Source organism: Engraulis encrasicolus, chromosome 19 (assembly GCF_034702125.1).
Source record: "Engraulis encrasicolus isolate BLACKSEA-1 chromosome 19, IST_EnEncr_1.0, whole genome shotgun sequence".
NCBI lineage: Eukaryota > Metazoa > Chordata > Actinopteri > Clupeiformes > Engraulidae > Engraulis > Engraulis encrasicolus.
This window is the reverse complement of record NC_085875.1, coordinates 44804770-44824769: the sequence shown is the minus strand read 5'-3', so window position 1 is coordinate 44824769 and position 20000 is coordinate 44804770. Positions and strand designations below refer to the sequence as shown.

At 44.2% G+C, this 20000-nt stretch overlaps 1 protein-coding gene and 1 long non-coding RNA gene across 3 annotated transcripts in view; one reads left to right on the top strand and one right to left on the bottom strand.

The window, feature by feature from the left end:
• The window catches only part of LOC134435504 (AT-rich interactive domain-containing protein 1B-like), a 302917-nt gene that overhangs the window by 182752 nt on the left and 100165 nt on the right, over nucleotides 1–20000 (top strand). The gene's annotated exons all lie outside the window — the stretch shown is intronic.
• On the bottom strand, nucleotides 13543–17367 carry LOC134435506 (uncharacterized). Its single transcript, XR_010032012.1, has 5 exons — nucleotides 17058–17367; nucleotides 16327–16423; nucleotides 16160–16244; nucleotides 15939–16024; nucleotides 13543–14132 (listed from the first exon to the last, which is right to left on the bottom strand). It is a non-coding gene; the product is annotated as an uncharacterized LOC134435506 (long non-coding RNA).

The window sequence follows — 20000 nt, the reverse complement described above, 5'->3', positions numbered from 1 at the left end:
AGGGCCGAAACAGTTGAGTAAACGGAAGAATTATCGTTTGAAAAATCATTTGGCGAAAATACGAAAACTACGGAAGCTTCAGTGTTTGGAAAAGTGATTTTAGTTTATGCTATTTAGTTCTCCATGATGGCTCCACTTTTTATGTCTTTCTCTTTTTGGGTTCTGGTGTTTTCGTTTCTCTTTGGGTCTCTTTTCCCCCTTTTCTTTTTCTCTATGGAAACTTTAACTGTGGGATCCCTTAATATCAATGGTGGGAGGGATAGGGGGAAAAGGGCTCTGGTGTCAGAGTATGTAAAGTTAAAGGGATTGGATGTGGTGTTTTTACAGGAAACACATACAGACTGTTACAATGAAATTGAATGGAGGAGATGGTGGGAGGGGGAGTGCATTTTGAGTCATGGGACTAATTTAAGTGCTGGGGTTGCAGTGCTTTTTGGGAAACATTTAGATGTCACATTGGAATCTACTGTTGAGGTGGTGCAGGGGAGGGTATTAATGGCAAGAGTGGGGATAAAAGGGCAATCTTACATACTGGTTAATGTCTATGCCTATAACACTGGGGCTGAACGAATGACACTCTTTAGGAGGTTGGGGGATTTCTTAAAGCAACAGAACCTGGATGCATGTGTGATTATGGGGGGGGACTGGAATTCCACAGTAAACGGGGCCCTGGATAGACTCGGGGAGGAGAGTCACCCCGCATCGGGGCGGGTATTAGACACATTTGTGAAGGAGTTGGATATGTTTGATGTATGGAGAAGTAGAAATCCTTTGGCTAAACAATACACATGGGTTAAAGCAGTGGACTCAAGGGTGGCGGGTGCTAGATTAGACAGGTTTTATGTGTCGGGGTCTCATAATAACAAAATTGTAAATTCCCTTATCATGCCTTGTGGGTTCTCGGACCATCATTTGGTTACAGTGGTTTTCTGTTTATCAACTTCGCCAAGGCCAAAATATTACTGGCATTTTAACAATACGCTCTTAAAGGATAATACTTTTTGTGAAAATTTTGTTTCTTTTTGGGAGATCTGGAGGGCTCGGAGGGGTGATTTTGAGACTGTCTGTCAATGGTGGGAGATGGGTAAAACTCAAATACGGTTGTTCTGCCAGAGGTATACTTTCAATGCTACTGCCATTTTGAAGGGGAATATAAGAAGGTTGGAGGAGGAGATTAGTAGGATGGAGGTGGGGGGGGATGTGAATGCACTTGTGGACATTAATGAAAAAAAGAAAGAACTGAGTTCATTTTTGCATGAACGAGCAAAAGGGGCCCTGGTGAGAGCCAGGTTCTCTTCGGTGAAGGACATGGACGCTCCAACCTCATATTTTTTCAACTTGGAGCGGAAGGCAGTGCAGCAGAAGCACATGGTTTTCCTAAGGCGCCAAGATGGGACCGTAACTACCAACCCCGTGGAAATGAGAGACATTGCAATAGACTTCTTTGGGGGCCTGTACAGCAAAACAGAATGTGACCCTCTGTGTGCTGAGCAGCTGTGCCAGGGCCTCCCAGTCCTAAGCCCAGAGGACAGGGGTGCCCTGGACCGGGAAATGACCTTTCTGGAGTTGACTGAGGCGGTCCAGCAAATGGCGAAAGGGCGGGCGCCAGGAATTGACGGTCTGTCAGCGGACTTTTATCAGCACTTCTGGGGGACTATTGGTCAGGACTATTTTGAAATGCTGCAGGAATGTTTCAGGGAGCGACGGCTGCCAACAAGCTCCAGGCGTGCTGTGCTGTCGCTTCTACCCAAAAAGGGGGATTTGGGGTTGCTGAAGAACTGGAGGCCTGTTTCTTTATTGTGTTTGGATTACAAAATTTTTTCCAAGTGCCTGGCAAACAGAATCAAGCAATTTTTGTCGCTCCTTGTCCATGAGGATCAGTCGTATTGTGTGCCAGGGCGCACAATAACAGACAATCTGTTTCTTGTGAGAGATGTTATTGACTGTGCACAACTCAAAGACATTGATGTGGGTCTTCTATCCATTGATCAGAAAAATGCTTTTGATAGGGTCAATCATGAGTATCTGTTTAATGTGTTGAAGGTTTTTGGGTTTGGGGAAAGGATGTTGGCGTGGCTACAACTATTGTACAGTGATGCGTCTGTCATACTTAAGGTGGGAGGGGGGTTAAGCAGGCCTATCGAACTGACACGTGGGATACGGCAGGGGTGTCCACTGTCAGGTCAGTTATATACCCTGGCCATAGAACCACTCTTGAGTAAGCTAAGGGAGGGGTTACGGGGTTTTGTGGTTCCTGGGGATCCTAAGGGGGCCACGTGTAGCATTTCAGCATACGCTGATGATGTAACTGCGTTTATTTCTCATCAGGGGGATGTTGATTATGTGTGTGGGGCCTTAGAGGCATATGGGAAAGCATCGTCAGCCATGGTAAACTGGGGCAAAAGTGAAGGTTTTTTAATGGGGAAGTGGGCCGATAGTGGCCCACCTTCTCTTCCTGGGGGGCTGGAGTGGGGGAGGGAGGGGCTCAAAGTGTTGGGGGTTTTCTTGGGGGGCTCTACATTTCAGGAGAGGAATTGGGAGGGGCTGCTGGGGAAGGTGTCTGCCAGGTTGTCTAGGTGGAATTGGCTGTTATCTGAGCTGTCCTACAGGGGTAGAGTCCTGGTCACGAATAACCTGGCCGCCTCCATGCTCTGGCATAGGTTCAGTGTCCTTGATCCACCTGAGAGTTTGGTGAGGGAGCTCCAACGCAGGATGAACAATTTCTTCTGGTCTGGCCAGCACTGGGTCCCAGCACCAGTGTTGTATCTGCCACTAGGAGAGGGGGGGCAGGGCTTGGTGGACATTCAAAACCGTGTGCGTGGTTTCAGGCTGCATGCGGCGCAGAGACTGCTCTACGAGAAGGCTTTGGTGTGGGGGCCAGTTGCTCTCTCGCTCTTGAGGGAGTCTACACCGATGGGCTATGACCGGCAGTTGTTCCTGCTCAGTGGGCATGAGGAGTGCTGCGGCGGGCTTCCTCCAGTCTACCGCACAATGATGAAAGCGTGGATGTCGACATTCAAGGTGCAGAGGACTAATTGTGCTGTGAAGGACTGGGTTTTGGGGGAGCCTTTGTTCTTTAACCCTTGGTTGAGGAGCAGGTTCTTCGCATCCGCCAGTGTCCGAAGCACTTTTGCTGCTGCTGGATGTACGGTTCTAGCTCACTTGAGAGATGGGGGTGAGTGGAAAACGGCCAATCAGCTACAGAGGATGACTGGACTGCATTCGCTGAGGGTCCTAGAGGGGATCCTGGCAGAGGTCCAGAGAGCGCTGCCGGGTGCCTGGAGGCAGGTGCTACAGACTTGCGGGCTGGGTCCAGACTGGAGGATCACATACAGCTTCCCTATGTTGGAGGTGTCTGCTGCATTGATGGAGTCTGCACAGGACCAGGGGGAGGGTCTTGTGTGTTTGGAGATGCATGGGCAGAGAGACTTTGTAAGCCTCAGTAAGAAGGAGTTGTACTCGCTGTGCGTTAAGGTGGGCCATCAGAGGGTGCTGGAGCGTGTTGGGGCATGGAGGTGGTCAGAAGTGTTTGGGCCGGGGTTCCCCTCTAGGGGTTGCTGGAGGTCCCTGTACAAGCCTCCCATTGAGAAGCGTACTGCTGATTTGCAGTGGAGACTTGTTCATGGGGCGATCGCTACAAACAGACACGTGGCATACCTGGACCCAGCAGTGGGGAGGGGTTGTCCATTCTGTGGGGAGGAAGAGTCTTTAACTCATTTGTTTTTGCATTGTAAAAGGTTGGAGGGTCTTTTTCACTGGTTCAGGGAGGCTTTGGGAGGGTTTGGGGAGGGTTTCTCAGAGTCCCTTTTTATTAGTGGCCCTAAATACAGTGTCAAATTCAAGAGGGAGGTTTGTCTGGTTAATTTCCTACTAGGGGTGGCAAAGTTGGCTATTTGGCTGACCCGCAAAAAGAAAATGCTGAATCTTGACTCGGTAGACCCCTTGGAGAGTTTTCTGGGACTGGTCAAAAGTCGTATCAAGGTGGAGTTTATGTACTACCATTTGGTCAATGATGTAGGGACTTTTTCAAGCATTTGGTGTGTGTGGGGTTTGTTGTGTCGGGTTGGGGAGAGTGGGGAGCTGGTTATGAGGATATAAGGGGGTTGTAATGGATGTATTGTGAGAATGTACTATGAGTAAGCGGTGTTAAAATAAAGGCATTTTTAAATCTCTCTCTCTCTCTATCCCTTTCTCTCTAGCACTCTTTATCTATCATCCCTCATTTTCACTTGCTCTAGCTCCCTTACACACATTCTCTCTCTCTCTCTCTCTCTCTCTCTCTCTCTCTCTCTCTCTCTCTCTCTCTCTCCGTCTCTCTCTCTCTCTCTCGCTCTCTCTCCCTTTCCCTTCCCCATGCTGACATGCTCTAAAGATCCCCCATTTATCTATCTTCCTCTCCTCCCTCATCCCTTGTTTCTATGCTTATGAAAGCTTCTTTTCCATTTACCTCCTACATCGTCCCTCCATTAGGCGTTTTGGGTAGGAGGGTGGGGGGTGTCTGGAGCTGGGGGTTGGCGTGGAGGAGGGATGTTGGAGAGGGGGGGGGTGTTATTATGAATCATCAGCAGTATCAGATAAACCATTTTAATCAGCGAGTGTTGATGAAGCCCATTTAAATACACACATGCCAACATTTTTTCCTGCTTGTTTTGTTCTGTTTATTGTGTTTACTTTGCGGCTCTGTCCCTTTTTTAAATGCTGCTGCTGACTACAGTCCTGCTGTCTGTCTGTCTGTCTGGGGAGACTGACTGTCTGTCTGTCTGTCTGTCTGTCTGTCTATCTCTCTGTCTGTCTGTCCGTCTGTCTGTCTGTCTGTCTGTCTGTCTGTCTGTCTGTCTGTCTGTCTGTCTGTCTGTCTGTCTGTCTGTCTGCTGGGCGGAAGAGCTGCGTGTACGTGCACGGGGTACTCTTAAGAGAACACAGTTTGAAGAGATGAAGAGGGTCCAAGATGAAGGAGGGAATGAGGAGGGGGCAAGAGAACAGGAGTGTGTAAAAGGAGAGAGAGAGAGAGAGAGAGAGAAGGAGATGTAGGAGATAGGAAAGTAAAAAAAAAGGATGAGAATGAGAGAAAGACAGAGAGAAAGTGAGAAAGGGAGGGAGAGGGAGCAAGAGGTAGTAGGGCAGGGGGAAGGGAAGGTTGGGGTGAGGGGGTGTTGTGCTGGCTTTGAGAGATGCTGCCTCGGAGCAGAGCTGAATATGACGAGGGACCTAGAGACAACAGAGGCAATATAGATTTCAGCCAGCACTGTATTTATTATGATATGCGGGTCAGAATTTGATAGCTCTCACCAATGGCGTATCGATCGGGAGGCGTCGCGCTGATGGATTGCGTCGGGGGGTTGCCTTGACAGCCGGCACGGCACGGACGATGAGACGATGAGAGGGGTGGTGTGTGTGTTGGGGGGGGGGGGGGTGGACTGATGGGGGGGAGTGTATGAGATGGGAGTTGGGGAGTAGGGATGTGGACACTGAGACGCGACCAGTGAAGAGGGGGCGGTGGAGATTGTGGATGGAGTGTTTTGGAGGAGGGGTGGGGGGGGGCAATGTACGAGACAGTGTTGGCCGGTAAGGAACAGGGGTTTGGCGGGGTTGAGATTGGGGAGTTGAGGTATTGGTTGGGGGTAGCGGGGGGGTGTATGACATGGGACTTGGGGAGTAGGAATGTGGTCAATAAGAAATGTGGATTGGGGGGCGGGGGATGGTTGAGATTTGGGGATTTGAAGACCTGAAGACGGGGTGCACAGACCCAGACTTGGGATGTGACCTTTAATGGTATGAGAAGATTTTGTTTAATGGGGGGGTGTATAGGATGGAGCGAGGTGGGAAAAGAGATAGAACCATTGATGAAGGATGATGGGGGTGTTGTATGGATGGGGGGGGGGGTCCAACATGGGAAACAGGGAGTAGGGAATGCGATCACATCACCACCTGTCACATCAGCCAAACAAGTCCCAGCACAACAGTCACAGCCCTCTCCGATTGGCTCCCCAATTGTTTGTCAGCGTTGGGTTTGTTAGTGATGCACTACCCAAAGGACCGTGGCACAGCCTAGTGAAGGGCCTCATGGCACACCAAAGAGGAGCATCGGCTAAAAGCAAAGACGGTGATGATGTGGTGGTGATAGCGGTTGTGGGGACTCGGAGGGGAGGAGGGGTTGCATTTTTTAGGGCTACTGTGGAGAAAACAAACAACAGCACAAACAAAAATCAATGTTTCCCCCCATTCCCAGGTCCTCAGCACGGAGATTCTGCTGCTGCTTCTGATGTTGTTTTGTAGCGGTGCCTCTACCCGCCACATGCTCCATCTGTGAAGTGTCTTATCTTCAAAGGCCATTCTTTTATTTCACAAATGCACTAAAGTTTTTTTTGTTGTTGTATACCCTCCTCTACCTACCTACTCTGCCTCTCTCTCTCTCTCTCTCTCCTTTTTATGTTATCTTTCCGCCTTTTGCCTTGGTAAACGGTAATAGATTGCGTCCCTTTCTCTGGAGGTTAAATCGAAAAACAAATCAAAACTCTCTTGGTCGGCCATGTGGCTGAGGGGCCTTTTTTTGTTGTGGTGGTGGTGGTGCTTGTTGTTGCTGCTGCTGTGCCTCTTTTTACTTTTTTTGCCTTTTTTTCCCTTTGCACTTTTTCTTATATATTTTTTCTTACCCTTACCTCACCTAGATAGATTGGCGAACTTCGAGTCACTGGGGTCTTAAATGTGTAGCCAGAGGACGTGTTGAGGACCCAGACACAGCAGCTCCGCTTTGTTGAACCAAGTAAGCAGGGACATGACTAAACGAGGAAGAGACACTGAAGAAAGAGAAGAAAGACAAGAAAGAGAGAGAGAGTGAGAAAGAGAGTGTGAGAGAGAGAGAGAGAGAGAGAGAGAGAGAGAGAGGTAAATGGAAAAGGAGCTCTCATAAGCATAGAACAGGGGATGAGGGAGGAGAGAACGATAGAACATGGGGAGGAGGAGAGAGAGAGATAGAGAGAGAGAGAGAGAGAGAGATAGAGAGAGAGAGAGAGAGAGAGAGACTTCGGAGGATGAAACACAACAGAAGAGACGGCGCAGCGCAGGGGAGTTCACCTCTGCCAGTGCTGATGTTCTCTCTACATACAGGCCTCCTTGATATATTGCTACCCAGGGCCGCTGACAGCTTTGGCTGGGCCCAGGGTGAAGTCAGCGGAAAGGCCCCCCCACCCAATGCATTCAATGTGTAACTTGAGGACCCATTTATGGGCTCCCCCCATCTCCCTGGGCCCAGGACTGCTGGCCACTTTGTCCCCCCTTGTCGGCTTCCATGTTGCTACCAATGCTCCTAACCCTCAACCAGCCCAGCCCTCTCACATGCCCACCCCACCCCACACACCCAATTCCTCACATACTGTACTTTCATGTGACTTGCTGTTTTCCCTTTGCTTTCTCTCTCTCTCTCTCTCTCTCTCTCTCTCTCTCTCTCTCTCTCTCTCTCTCTCTCCACTCCACCCCTCCATCTGAAGGACAGAGGGGACTGTGTCAATGTAAGAGGAAAGACCTGGTTAAAGACACTGAAGTCCTGTCCTCTGCTGCACCCTTTTGAGGATCCTCCTGCATGAGCAATAACCTGAATTGGCCTCTCTTTAAAAAAATAAAAAATAAAATAAATTTAAAAAACCCTGTTCATCGTGTTACCGGGACAACGACTCGGAGCCGTTGTCTCCCCAGCGCCTGTCCTTTGACTTAGCGCTCCGCTTTTGTTGTCAGGGCCGCAGGCGCTGGGAAATGGAGTGACTACAGAGGGGCGGAAAAAGAGAAAAGCCACGGCTTTGATTCGGGACATTTCTCTGTGTTGCATTTTTTAAAAGAGTGAAGGTTTTTTTTGTTAAAGCGCACACACACACACAGCTGTCAGCTGAAGTGCAACTTAAGCGTGTGATTTGTGTGATGCATATTTGATGTACTGTACAGTGACTACACAGCCTGGAGATCAGAATGCATGCATACAGTATGTGTGGAAAGTCACACACACACGTACACACGTACACACGTACACACGTACACGCGTGTGCACACACACACACACACGCACACACACACTCTCGCACACACACACACACACACACACACACACACACACACACACACACACACACACACACACACTCGTACACTTGCCACCACCTGACGCATACAGTACACTAGCTCTCTGTGTCATCTCAGTTTCCCTTGAGCTGCGACTTGGATGACAGTGACCTGAAACCACTCGTTGCTGCCTCAGCCGCAGACGCTTGAGGAGATGAGAGAGTGTGTTTTCAAGCGCGGCCACAAAAGGGCCAGCGTGTCCCTCAGGTGGCTCGCGACAGATGGCCCTCAGCACTGTTGCCACCATCATCGTCACCAGTGCCATCGCCACCGCTGGCACTCCAGCCTGGTATTGCACCTGGGGAGGGGACAGCGAGGAGGCCAGCCAGTGCTGTTCAACCACGGTCTGTACTGAACTGTGGTGTAGTGATCCTCTCAAATGCCTGTGGGTGTGGGCATAGGACATAGGCCCAAAGTGTGCAGTGTAGTCAGGGAAGCTGCTGGAGGGGTGGGGCGCAAAGGGGTCAGTTGTCCCGGGCCCAGGGAGAGACGACGGGGCCCAGAATTGTATTGAGTGGGGGAGCCTTTCAGGTGGCTTTGTCCCGGGCCCAGCTTAAAGCTGTGGGCGGCCCTGAGTGTGGTGAAATGAACCTCTCTAGACGCTCTTGTCGGAGTTTCCTTTCAAGGACCTTTGTGTTTGAGCCGGTTGCTTGGCGTCGTTCTGTTCAAGGCCCTGACACCCACCCACTCACCCCTGCTCCACAGTATCCCCTCCACTCCTATTCACCTGAGCAGATTATGCAAAGCAACATGCAGACTACAGGGACAGGAAACGCTGCACACTTGCTTGCTTGCCCGCATACGCTAAAGCACATGTATGCGTGCATGCACACACGCATGCGCACACACACACACACACACACACACACACACAGACACACACACACACACACACACACACACACACACACACACACGTGTGCACACACACACACACACACACACACACACACACACACACACACACACGTGCACACACACACACACACACACACACACACACACACACGTGTGCACACACACACACACACACACACACACACACACACACACACACACACACACACACACGTGTGCACGCGTGTCATGCGTGCGTGTGGGATTAATGGCAATATGATCAACCAAAAGCTTGCAGGGAGGGAATGGGATGTGGAGCTCTAAAAGGACAAGAGGAAATGGGAGAGATGCTTTCACTCAAATTCCGGTAACACTTTATAATAAGTACCCCTTTTTGAGCATTAGTTAACCCTTAGTTAAGCCTTATTTTAACATTAGTTAACCCTTAGTGAAGCACAAGTTAGTCATTATGTAAGTATTATTTCTTATTTCTTAATCATTAACTACTACCGTTAGTAAATGGTTTGTGTGTACTGATGTAACTGTTCGCTAAGCAAAGTTAAGCCTTAGTTAAGCCTTATTTTTAACATTAGTTAACCCTTACTGAATCACGAGTTAGTCATTATGTAAGTATTATTTCTCATTTCTTAATCATTAACTTCTACCGTTAGTAAATGGTTTGTGTGTGCTGATGTAACTGTTCGCTAAGCAAAGTTAAGCCTTAGTTAAGCCTTATTTTAACATTAGTCAACCCTTAGTGAATCACGAGTTAGTCATTATGCATTTCTTGGTAATGATTCGTTTATGGTGATTGAACTTTCTGATAAGCATTAGTAAACCATCATTAAAATGTCAGATAACCCACCTTTATTTCTGAAAGAAACATAATCTCTTTATTGCCTCCTTCCACCTAAGAATTACCAAGTACTATTAGGCATGTATGGCAACGGTTTGTAAACTCTTGCTTTAGCATTAGTGAAATCTTAATTAACCCTTTTGTAATGGTTAGTGTGTGATGACTGGTAACATGGCAAACAGTAAGTTGAGGCTCATGTGACTGCCCCTCATGGATGTTTCTGGACATTAACAAATGACTTGATAAGCATTGCTTATGCATTATCAAGGATTTATAGCCAGTGCTTAATTTGTAAATCACAAGGTACCGGAACGCAAAACACATATGACATCACAGCGACGATGAGTTGGACAGAGGTCCCGGAACGCACAGAAAAACTATTATTACGCAAACGAATAAAAACGGAAAAAAATTAGATGCAATTCCCTGCATTTTAACGACATTGAGTCCCATGTCAGCTCATATCCATACGTTTGTTTCTTAATACAAGGGACGGTTGGCAATCCAATTGCTATTTTAAACAACAGCCATAGCCTATTAAATGCTGTAATGACAACAACCAATATTTTTTGTTTGATCGCTAACTTTATGCTTAGTAGTTTCGTGCAGTGCATGGAAATTATGCTTTCCCCATGAGGTGAAAAGAAACCGAAGCGGTCTTCTACTAGGCTAGTCTACCTATTGAAAGGACAGTGCATGGCTGTCCAATTCTTATCCTTTCCCGTATTCACACAACGTTGGCATAGGCCTATTAAACGTTAAATCCACGCTTTGTTGGCGAGTTTGATGCATATAATTTGGCTAATCCGCATGTGCTGTTGCGATATGCCACTTCACTGTTTCAAGGGCTCGCGCACTGATGGTAAGCGAGCTGCGATTTTCAGGGCTCGCGCACTGATGGTAAGCGAGCGGCGATTTTCCCGGTAGACTTGGCTTTTCACACTGTCTGCTCGCGCTGCGGTCCGGTTGAAAATCCCTCCGACCAATGTTTTATTTGGAGCGTGTAGGCCCTATTTGAATGAAATATCACATTGTCTTTGCTGTTTTCGTGCTCAAATTGACTCGTAAGCAACTCGAGTCTTGGGAGAGAAGGAAACGCGCACACACACATGCTGAGGCCAGCCGAGGAAGATCTCATCCTCTCACCCAGGCTGTCTTTTTCGCTAGGCTACATGACTGATCAATGCACCAAACGCAGCCCAGGTGCCACTAGAAATTAGTATATCCAAAACCTTGTGTGACGACCAAAATTTGATGAAAACTTTTAAACAATGTTTGGCACAGCCAGGCTTTCCATCTCATCCGCGCATATGAACAAACAACGAGAGAGGGGCAACTTCACGTAGCCTACATTTAGTCAGATAGTAGGGATGGAAAAGTAGCCTAGTAGATCTATAGTTATGATTCTTAAATGTATGGGACAAGCACCAATTGTGCTTCCCCCACCAAAATAGCCACGCAAAAGCTGGACTTCTCCTACTGCAATAAAGTGGGGAGGTCGCGACTTTCGTCTTGAATGTTGCTAAATTTTAACTTGGCCTCCTCCATGCTTGCAGACAAGTCCCCAAGAGCACGTCAGAATCCTCTCCCTTTCACTCAAACACACTCTCATACACTAGTTTTGTGAGATGGCTTTGTTTTCCATTGGAAATCCAATATGTCGAATAATTAACTTACATGCCCGTGCGTCGCGACGATAAAATATGTCGATAGTTTTTTTTCAGTCGGTGCGCGTTGCCTTCAGCTCTACCATATTGTAACGGTGCAGCCGACTGTAGGCTATTTTTAAGTTTTAAAGGTTATGAGTTGGGCGTCAGGCAGCAATTAGACTGCCTTTGGTTTAGCCTTGTTACCTTTCCAAATATGAATAAAGAAAACGCTGACCAACACATAAGAAATAACTTAGATCAACACAACGAACATCTTTTCTCATTTTTTAAGTAGTGCACTTTTGCAAACCCTTCCTACTTGCAGACTTGCGCGCTCGGTCTCAATTTGGAACAGCGCACATCAGTGTCTGGCTTTAGCATTCAGAAATGGTGGTCTTCTCTGCGCGCACACTTCATGGTTCCTTCTCGCTTGCTCACTCGGCTTGTGGTTGTTGCGATCCTGACAGTCTCAACCCCAATTTAGGCCTATAGGCTGCTCGGTGAGATGGGCGAAATGTAGCGAACATGGGATAATGCTGCGCTCTCACTACTGAGGAGGCAGAGATAGTCCGTTACAATATAGTAGCCTCTATATTTTTTTTTTATTCATTCACGAGAGGTTCCGGATCAGCCATAATAAGTCCCGGAACACAGGGGGTCAAAATTACGAGGTGGGGGATCCTGTTCCGGCATGATCCGGCTCAAATTAAGCACTGTTTATAACCCATTACTTAAGTATATCTGGGGAACTGATCTAAAGTGAAAACCTTCCCATGCTTTACAACACATTAACAAATGACTTGTTAAGCATTGCTTATGCATTACCAAGGATTTACAACCCATTACTTAAGTATATCTGGGGAACTGATCTAAAGTGAAAGCCTGTTATGGCTTCACAACACATTAACAAATGATTTGATAAGCATTGCTTATGCATTACCAAGGATTTATAACCCATTACTTAAGAATATCTGGGGAACTGATCTAAAGTGAAAACCTGTTGAGGCTTTACAACACATTAACAAAATTCTTGATAAGCATTGCTTATGCATTATCAAGAATTTTCAACTCATTACTCACTCATATCTGGGAAACGTTTAAAGTGAAAACCTTTCCATGCTTTCCAAAACATCAACAAATTACTTGATAAACATTGCTTATGCATTATCAAGGATTTACAACCCATTATTTAAGTATACCTGGGGAACTGATCTGAAGTGAAAACCTGTTAAGGCTTTACAACACATTAACAAATGACTTGATAAGCATTGCTTATGCATTATCAAGGATTTAAAACCCATTACTTAAGTATATCTGGAGAACTGATCTAAAGTGAAAACCTGTTCAGGCTTTACAACGAATTAACAAATGACTTGATAAGCATTGCTTATGCATTATCAAGAATTTTTAACTCAATACCAACTCATATCTGGCAAACTTTTAAAGTGAAAACCTTTCCATGCTTTCCAAAACATCAACAAATGACTTGATAAGCATTGCTTATGCATTATCAAGGATTTATAACCCATTACTTAAGTATATCTGGGGAACTGATCTTAAGTGAAAACCTGTTAAGGCTTCACAACACATTAACAAATGACTTGATAAGCATTGCTTATGCATTATCAAGGATTTATAACCCATTACTTAAGTATATCTGGGGAACTGATCTAAAGTGAGAACCTGATAAGGCTTTACAACGCATTAACAAATGACTTGATAAGCATTGCTTATGCATTATCAAGGATTTAAACCCCATTACTTAAGTATATCTGGGGAACTGATCTAAAGTGAAAACCTGTTAAGGCTTTACAACGCATTAACAAATGACTTGATAAGCATTGCTTATGCATTATCAAGGACTTACAACTCATTACTAACGCATATCTGGGGAACTTTTAAAGTGAAAATCTTTCCATGCTTTCCAAAACATCAACAAATGACGTGTTGAGCATTGCTTATGCATGGGAGGCAACATCTGAGAGATCTTACTATTCTCATCAAAAATATTTACAAACCACTTACACAATACATTTGAGATGTGAGATGATGTGCTTCATGGTAACGGTAACACAAGACAGACAACTTCAATATCTTTAACTATTTAATTTTTTAAAGTAACAGTTATCAGCTTAAACAGTAACACAATGAAGAAAGAGAGATGAGGACTAGCAAAATGAAGAGATTAGATGAGGGGAGAGCTTGTGGAGAAGAGAGGTAGGCAAGAGAAGAGATATAGTGCATTCATTAATCAAAATTTTCTACAAGGGCCGGTGGCGTTCATGTGTGCTTCGGATGTCAGTGTTTGGTATTTACGTAATTACCACATGAACGCACAATTAGGAACTGTACTGCATTTAAAAGATATTTTCTACTGGGCAGCAGCAGCGAGCCCGTAGTTTTGAGCTCAGCCACTTTGCACTGTAGTTCAGGATTTCCCAAAATAGTTTTTATAATAAAAATATATTGAGAGTCTGTAATAGTGATCTAAAGTGAAAGCTGTAGAAACTGCATGATGACTTCTGTTCAGCTATGAAAATACTCCGGGTGTCGGCGGGCGTTATGGGAGAGGTGGCCGGGCGTTCACGGCCGCTATGGGAGATAAAGGGTTAAAGGAACTTCTCTGACGATGATGGTCCTTTGTAAAAAGTTTCAGGGGTAAACTGCCTTCATGATGCTACCTGTGAGGAAACAAACAAAAAAAGCACAGTTTTCAATTATGGGCAATATTATTGGACACAAGTCATGTAGAAAGCAATATGCACTAAGAAGCAGGAACTCAGACCGTTATCGACTTTTTCCATATACAGTCCCTTCCAAAGGGTTTGGAACAGAAAGGCGCATGACATTGGAGTACATCTCGTCTTATTTAAACCTACTGTATAAACATGCCATAGGGTCATTTCACGTGAAATCAGACACTTTGGGACCCGACCGACACCAGTGTTAATTTCGTGACGAAATATTTTCGCCATAATTATCGTTAACGATTGTTTTTCCCCTGACGACAATAAAACGATAACGAAAAAAACAGCATGTGTTTGTACGAAAAATATAACGATATTGATTCATATTTTTGTCAAAAAAATAAAAATGTGACTACAATACCATCGGAGACGAAAACCAATAGGAAGCATTTTTGTTAATATGTCACTGAAACATTGAAAAAGAATTTCCTGATCTTTCGCAAGTCGCGACCCATCTGCTCCGCGTCTCCCTCCCCTCCCTCACACACACAAACACGCAGGCACAGTGACAGGCAGCGTCGGTGCTGCACGCCCGTGACCTTTTTTTAACAGCAGCAGCCTACTTTTCAGGGCAATCCTGGCTGGACAAAAATATTGTTGCCCATTTATCCATGACGAAGAAGTTTATGCAGTCATGAAATAGTGGTGGTGCTGTCTGTCCTAAAGTAGCAAACATCTTTCTCTAACAATGCCTTTTTTTTCTCCACTCCCAGTCGCTTTCATGAACCTGCTACCCGACGGTCGTTGTCTGATCTTTTTTCAATGTTCGCTAATGTTTGTAATTTAAGGGTCTATGCGTTGGTACAAGCCTTCTGATAAGAATCACTTTAGTGCTGATCGCAAAGGATTCGGAAGTGTGGAGTTTTGCGACTTGTTTCAGTCAAGGACACTGAAATAGGAAGTAAACGGCCTTTCCACGCTTTCATATGCGTTTTTCCAATAACATCTTGCGAATGCATGCAACATGGACACAACCATGTCAACGAGAGCGCGTATGCCATCACAACTTCGAATCAAGCAAATAATATGCAACAGCTTGCAATACGCGCACGAGGGAGAGAGAGAGAGAGAGAGAGAGAGAGAGACGTCTTCCAACAGGTGCCTGTAGGCTACCCCGCGACGCTCTTGATTACTGGTATACCCACAAGTATTTTTTCATAACGTGCAGTCCCGTTTTTCCCCCGAAGTCGTAAAATATCGACAGAGCTGTATGAGTGTCGTGGCCATGATTTTTTTTACACATTGGACGCACTGGCTTATAAGACACTCTGGCAGTTTTTGACAATATTTCATGATTACAATATGTAATTTTAATCATTGATTTCCCCAAATTGTATTTTAGTTTGACAATTTTATAGAGAAGTGTAGACAAGAGGAAATGAATGTAATATTTTGGTTGACTAAAATTATTTTAGATTTCGGCGACTAAAATTGTATGAATTTTAGTCAGCTAAAACTAGACTAAGACAAAAATGATTTAGATGACCAAATTGTGACTAAAACTAAAATTGCATTTTCGTCAAGAGACTTAAACTAAATTAAAAATTCCTCTCAAAATTAGCACTGACCGACACGGATTTCAAATCATACTTGCTGTGCCTGTTTAGTAGCAAGGTAGCACCCCAGAACTGCATTTGTGCGAATCTGACACCAATATTAAGTGAGAAACAGACTAGCGAAGGTTTACATATGAGGGTAGGGTATAGTCTACATGTTTCTGACATTGGCTCAGCAACTCACCCTATTGGACCATCCTCCATTCCTGGTTCCATCCCCCTGGGTGCTCGGTGCTGGCTGTGTCAACGTGCATGGGTGGCTACCCAACACTGTTCAAAAACATGATGAGATTTAGATGAGATTTAATATCAGACAAAATATTTATTACATATCACTAAAAGCAAATACTGTGTCAAGCCCTACATAGCCTAAATAAACGAAACAGTGCCAGCATGCATACTTACACTGGGTCTGCGTCAGGGGGCACTTCCAGGAGATCTGGTCAATACTGTGTCACTGGTGTCAACAGTGAGTGGGCTGAACGTTCATCTGTACAATGTAAACAAACATTTAATTATTTCCCATACACCTAAAACAATTACATGTGTATGACATTAGCTCACTAACTCACCCTATTGGGTCATCCTCCACTCCTGGGTCCATCCCCATGTGCCATGGGTGCCCGCTGCTGGCTGTGTCAACATGCATGGGTGGCTGGCTACCCAACACTGTTCAAAAACATGATGATTTAGATGAGATTAAATGTCACAAAAACAATGCCAGCATGTATACTTAGGCCTACACTGGGTCTGCATCAGCGGGCACTTCCACTTATCAAATAAATCTGTCATGAGCCAACAACTGAGAGAGGGAAAAGTCACAATTTAGCTTTCATGACAGTAAATTACTACATGAGTGCAAATAAATACATCAGCAGGTTCACAACGCCATGAATTATTTCTGAGGTCAGTAGCCTACTGTAAGAAAGCTTGGGACAAATCATTCATGCAGTCATTTCAGAAGTCAGTAGGCTTAAGCTTACCTCATCTAAACATACAAAAAACAACATGACTCACTACAAAGACCTCAGAAAAGAAACTAACTTACATTTATGGTAGTCCAACACCGTTAGTAATGTGCCAATCTCTGCCTACATCTGCAAAGCTACTCAACGTGACACCCCCTAGTTTGTTTACATCCGGCGTCCACCTCTCCCCAATGCAATGAATTAGCTATGCACGATGGGCATGAGATTGTGTATCTTGCAAGCGACAGGGATTCATCTTTCAAATAAGAAAGGACTATGCAGACAATTGCATGTCTGTTCAGTGAATATCAAAACATTTTAGCAGCCAAACTTACTTGGATGCAACAGCAGCAGCGGCAGCAGCAGGAGTAGGCAGTAGGCAGCAGCAGGCAGGCAGCTCATCGCATGTTCTTCTCGCATTCGCTCCAACTTCTCGTGTCAACTTTGATTAATACTTCCGACACTGTCAACATCCACATGCCAATACGTCCGCGAAAACACCTTGAAATGACGACTCTTCTCCGTTTAGACTTGTAATTGTCCTTCAGCAATATAAACCGTGAACACTGAACAAGACACTACTTCCTCAAAGTTTAATGTGTCCCCTCAAAGAACGTCCCCTGGAAACGCATCACTGATCACAAAACAACATCCGGTCGATTAACCACTTCCTGGAATATTTGAATTATCAGAGACGATGCAAATTAGAATAGAGAATCTTTGGTATTACCCCTGTAATTAAGAGATCAGAGATTTCTAAAACTAGTGAAAAAGAGTTACAAAGTTAATTGTGTTTTCTGCTGGCCATTTTCGGTTGTTTTGACGGAGAGTAATGAGTATGACTGAGCTGTATTTTACCGCGATTTCAACGTTGTGTCATTTCAACAGTATTCTGGTCAAGGTAAAATAAAATAAAATATATATATAGGCCTATATTAAAAACGTTTTTTAAAAAAAATCAATGTCACTGTTAGTTGTACAGCAGATACCCACACATATGAGGTATCAAAATTATGGTTGAGATGTCTAGTTTTCAAAAAAAAAAAAAAAAAAAAAACTTGGGCTTTCAGTTATGGTGCTGTTGTTTACAAATTGTGTCAGAGTGAATTCTGAGGGTTAACATTACTTGTCCACCTAAGCAGTTGTATGTCTCTATGCAAGTGGGTGTTTGAGTAGGCCTACTCTATTAGTTGTAGAGAACAATATTGCTTAGCAAATTTTGTTAACTAGCATGCTAACTAGCGATTTCTGCTATTTTGCTCTGTGCTTGCAATGGCTCAAATGGAGGGGAATGTTTTGCGCTTAGTGTAAGCTTAATCTACCTTTTGGCAGTAGCCTACAAATAACAAAATTAATGTTTAAACTGTGCTTTTTTATTTGTTTCCTCACAGGTAGCATCATGAAGGCAGTTTACCCTTAAAAAAAGGACCATCATCGTCAGAAAAGTTCCTTTAACCCTTTAGCTCCCATAGAGGCCGTGAACGTCCGGCCACCTCTCTCCCATAACGCCCGCCGACACCCGCAGTATTTTCATAGCTGAACAGAAGTCATCATGCAGTTTCTACAGCTTTCACTTTAGATCACTATTACAGACCCTCAATACCTATATTTTTATTATAACAATTATTTTGGGGAGATCCTGAACTACAGTGCAAAGTGGCTGAGCTCAAAAGTAGCCTACGGGCTCACTGCTGCTGCCCAGTAGAAAATATCTTTTAAATGCAGTACAGTTCCTAATTGTGCGTTCATGTGGTAATTACGTAAATACCAAACACTGACATCCGAAGCACACATGAACGCCACCGGCCCTTGTAGAAAATTTTGATTAACGACTTTACGAGATGATGACAAACACAACAGCTGGCTCTACTCTCACCATGGCAACCGCTAAGTTGAAATACTCAAAAACCGGCATTCAGTATGTTCAGATAGTCATGGTAAATGACTGTCAGAAAATATTCAGCATTTTTACCTTTTGACTTCCTAATTCATTTGCTTGCTGTAGCTGATGAACAACAGTCTATTATCGTTTTATTAACAAAAAAAATGGCCAGAGTCTCACTCTGGTCCACCATCTTTAAGTTGTAAACAACAACAAAATAGCACATGAACGCAACGCACTTGTAAATACCACTTCACAACTAGATAATATCTACTAGATAAGACCACATGAATGCACTATATCTCTTCTCTTGCCTCCCTCTCCTCTCCACAAAAGCTCTCCCCTCATCTAATCTCTTCATTTTGCTAGTCCTCATCTCTCTTTCTTCATTGTGTTACTGTTTAAGCTGATGACTGTTATCTAAAGTTAAATAGTTAAAGATATTGAAGTTGTCTGTCTTGTGTTACCGTTACCATGAAGGACATCATCTCACATCTCAAATGTATTGTGTAAGTGGTTTGTAAATGTTTTGATGAGAATAGTAAGATCTCTCAGATGTTGCCTCCCATGCATAAGCAATGCTCAACAAGTCATTTGTTGATGTTTTGGAAAGCATGGAAAGATTTTCACTTTAAAAGTTCCCCAGATATGCGTTAGTAATGAGTTGTAAGTCCTTGCTCATGCATAAGCAATGCTTGTCAAGTCATTTGTTAATGCGTTGTAAAGCCTTAACAGGTTTTCACTTCCCAGATATACTTAAGTAATGGGGTTTAAATCCTTGATAATGCATAAGCAATGCTTATCAAGTCATTTGTTAATGCGTTGTAAAGCCTTATCAGGTTCTCACTTTAGATCAGTTCCCCGGATATACTTAAGTAATGGGTTATAAATCCTTGATAATGCACAAGCAATGCTTATCAAGTCATTTGTTAATGTGTTGTGAAGCCTTAACAGGTTTTCACTTTAGATCAGTTCCCCAGATATACTTAAGTAATGGGTTATAAATCCTTGATAATGCATAAGCAATGCTTATCAAGTAATTTGTTGATGTTTTGGAAAGCATGGAAAGGTTTTCACTTTAAACGTTTCGCAGATATGAGTGAGTAATGAGTTGAAAATTCTTGATAATGCATAAGCAATGCTTATCAAGTCATTTGTTAATGTGTTGTAAAGCCTTAACAGGTTTTCACTTTAGATCAGTTCCCCAGATATACTTAAGTAATGGGTTATAAATCCTTGATAATGCATAAGCAATGTTTATCAAATCATTTGTTAATGTGTTGTGAAGCCATAACAGGCTTTCACTTTAGATCAGTTCCCCAGATATACTTAAGTAATGGGTTGTAAATCCTTGATAATGCATAAGCAATGCTTAACAAGTCATTTGTTAATGTGT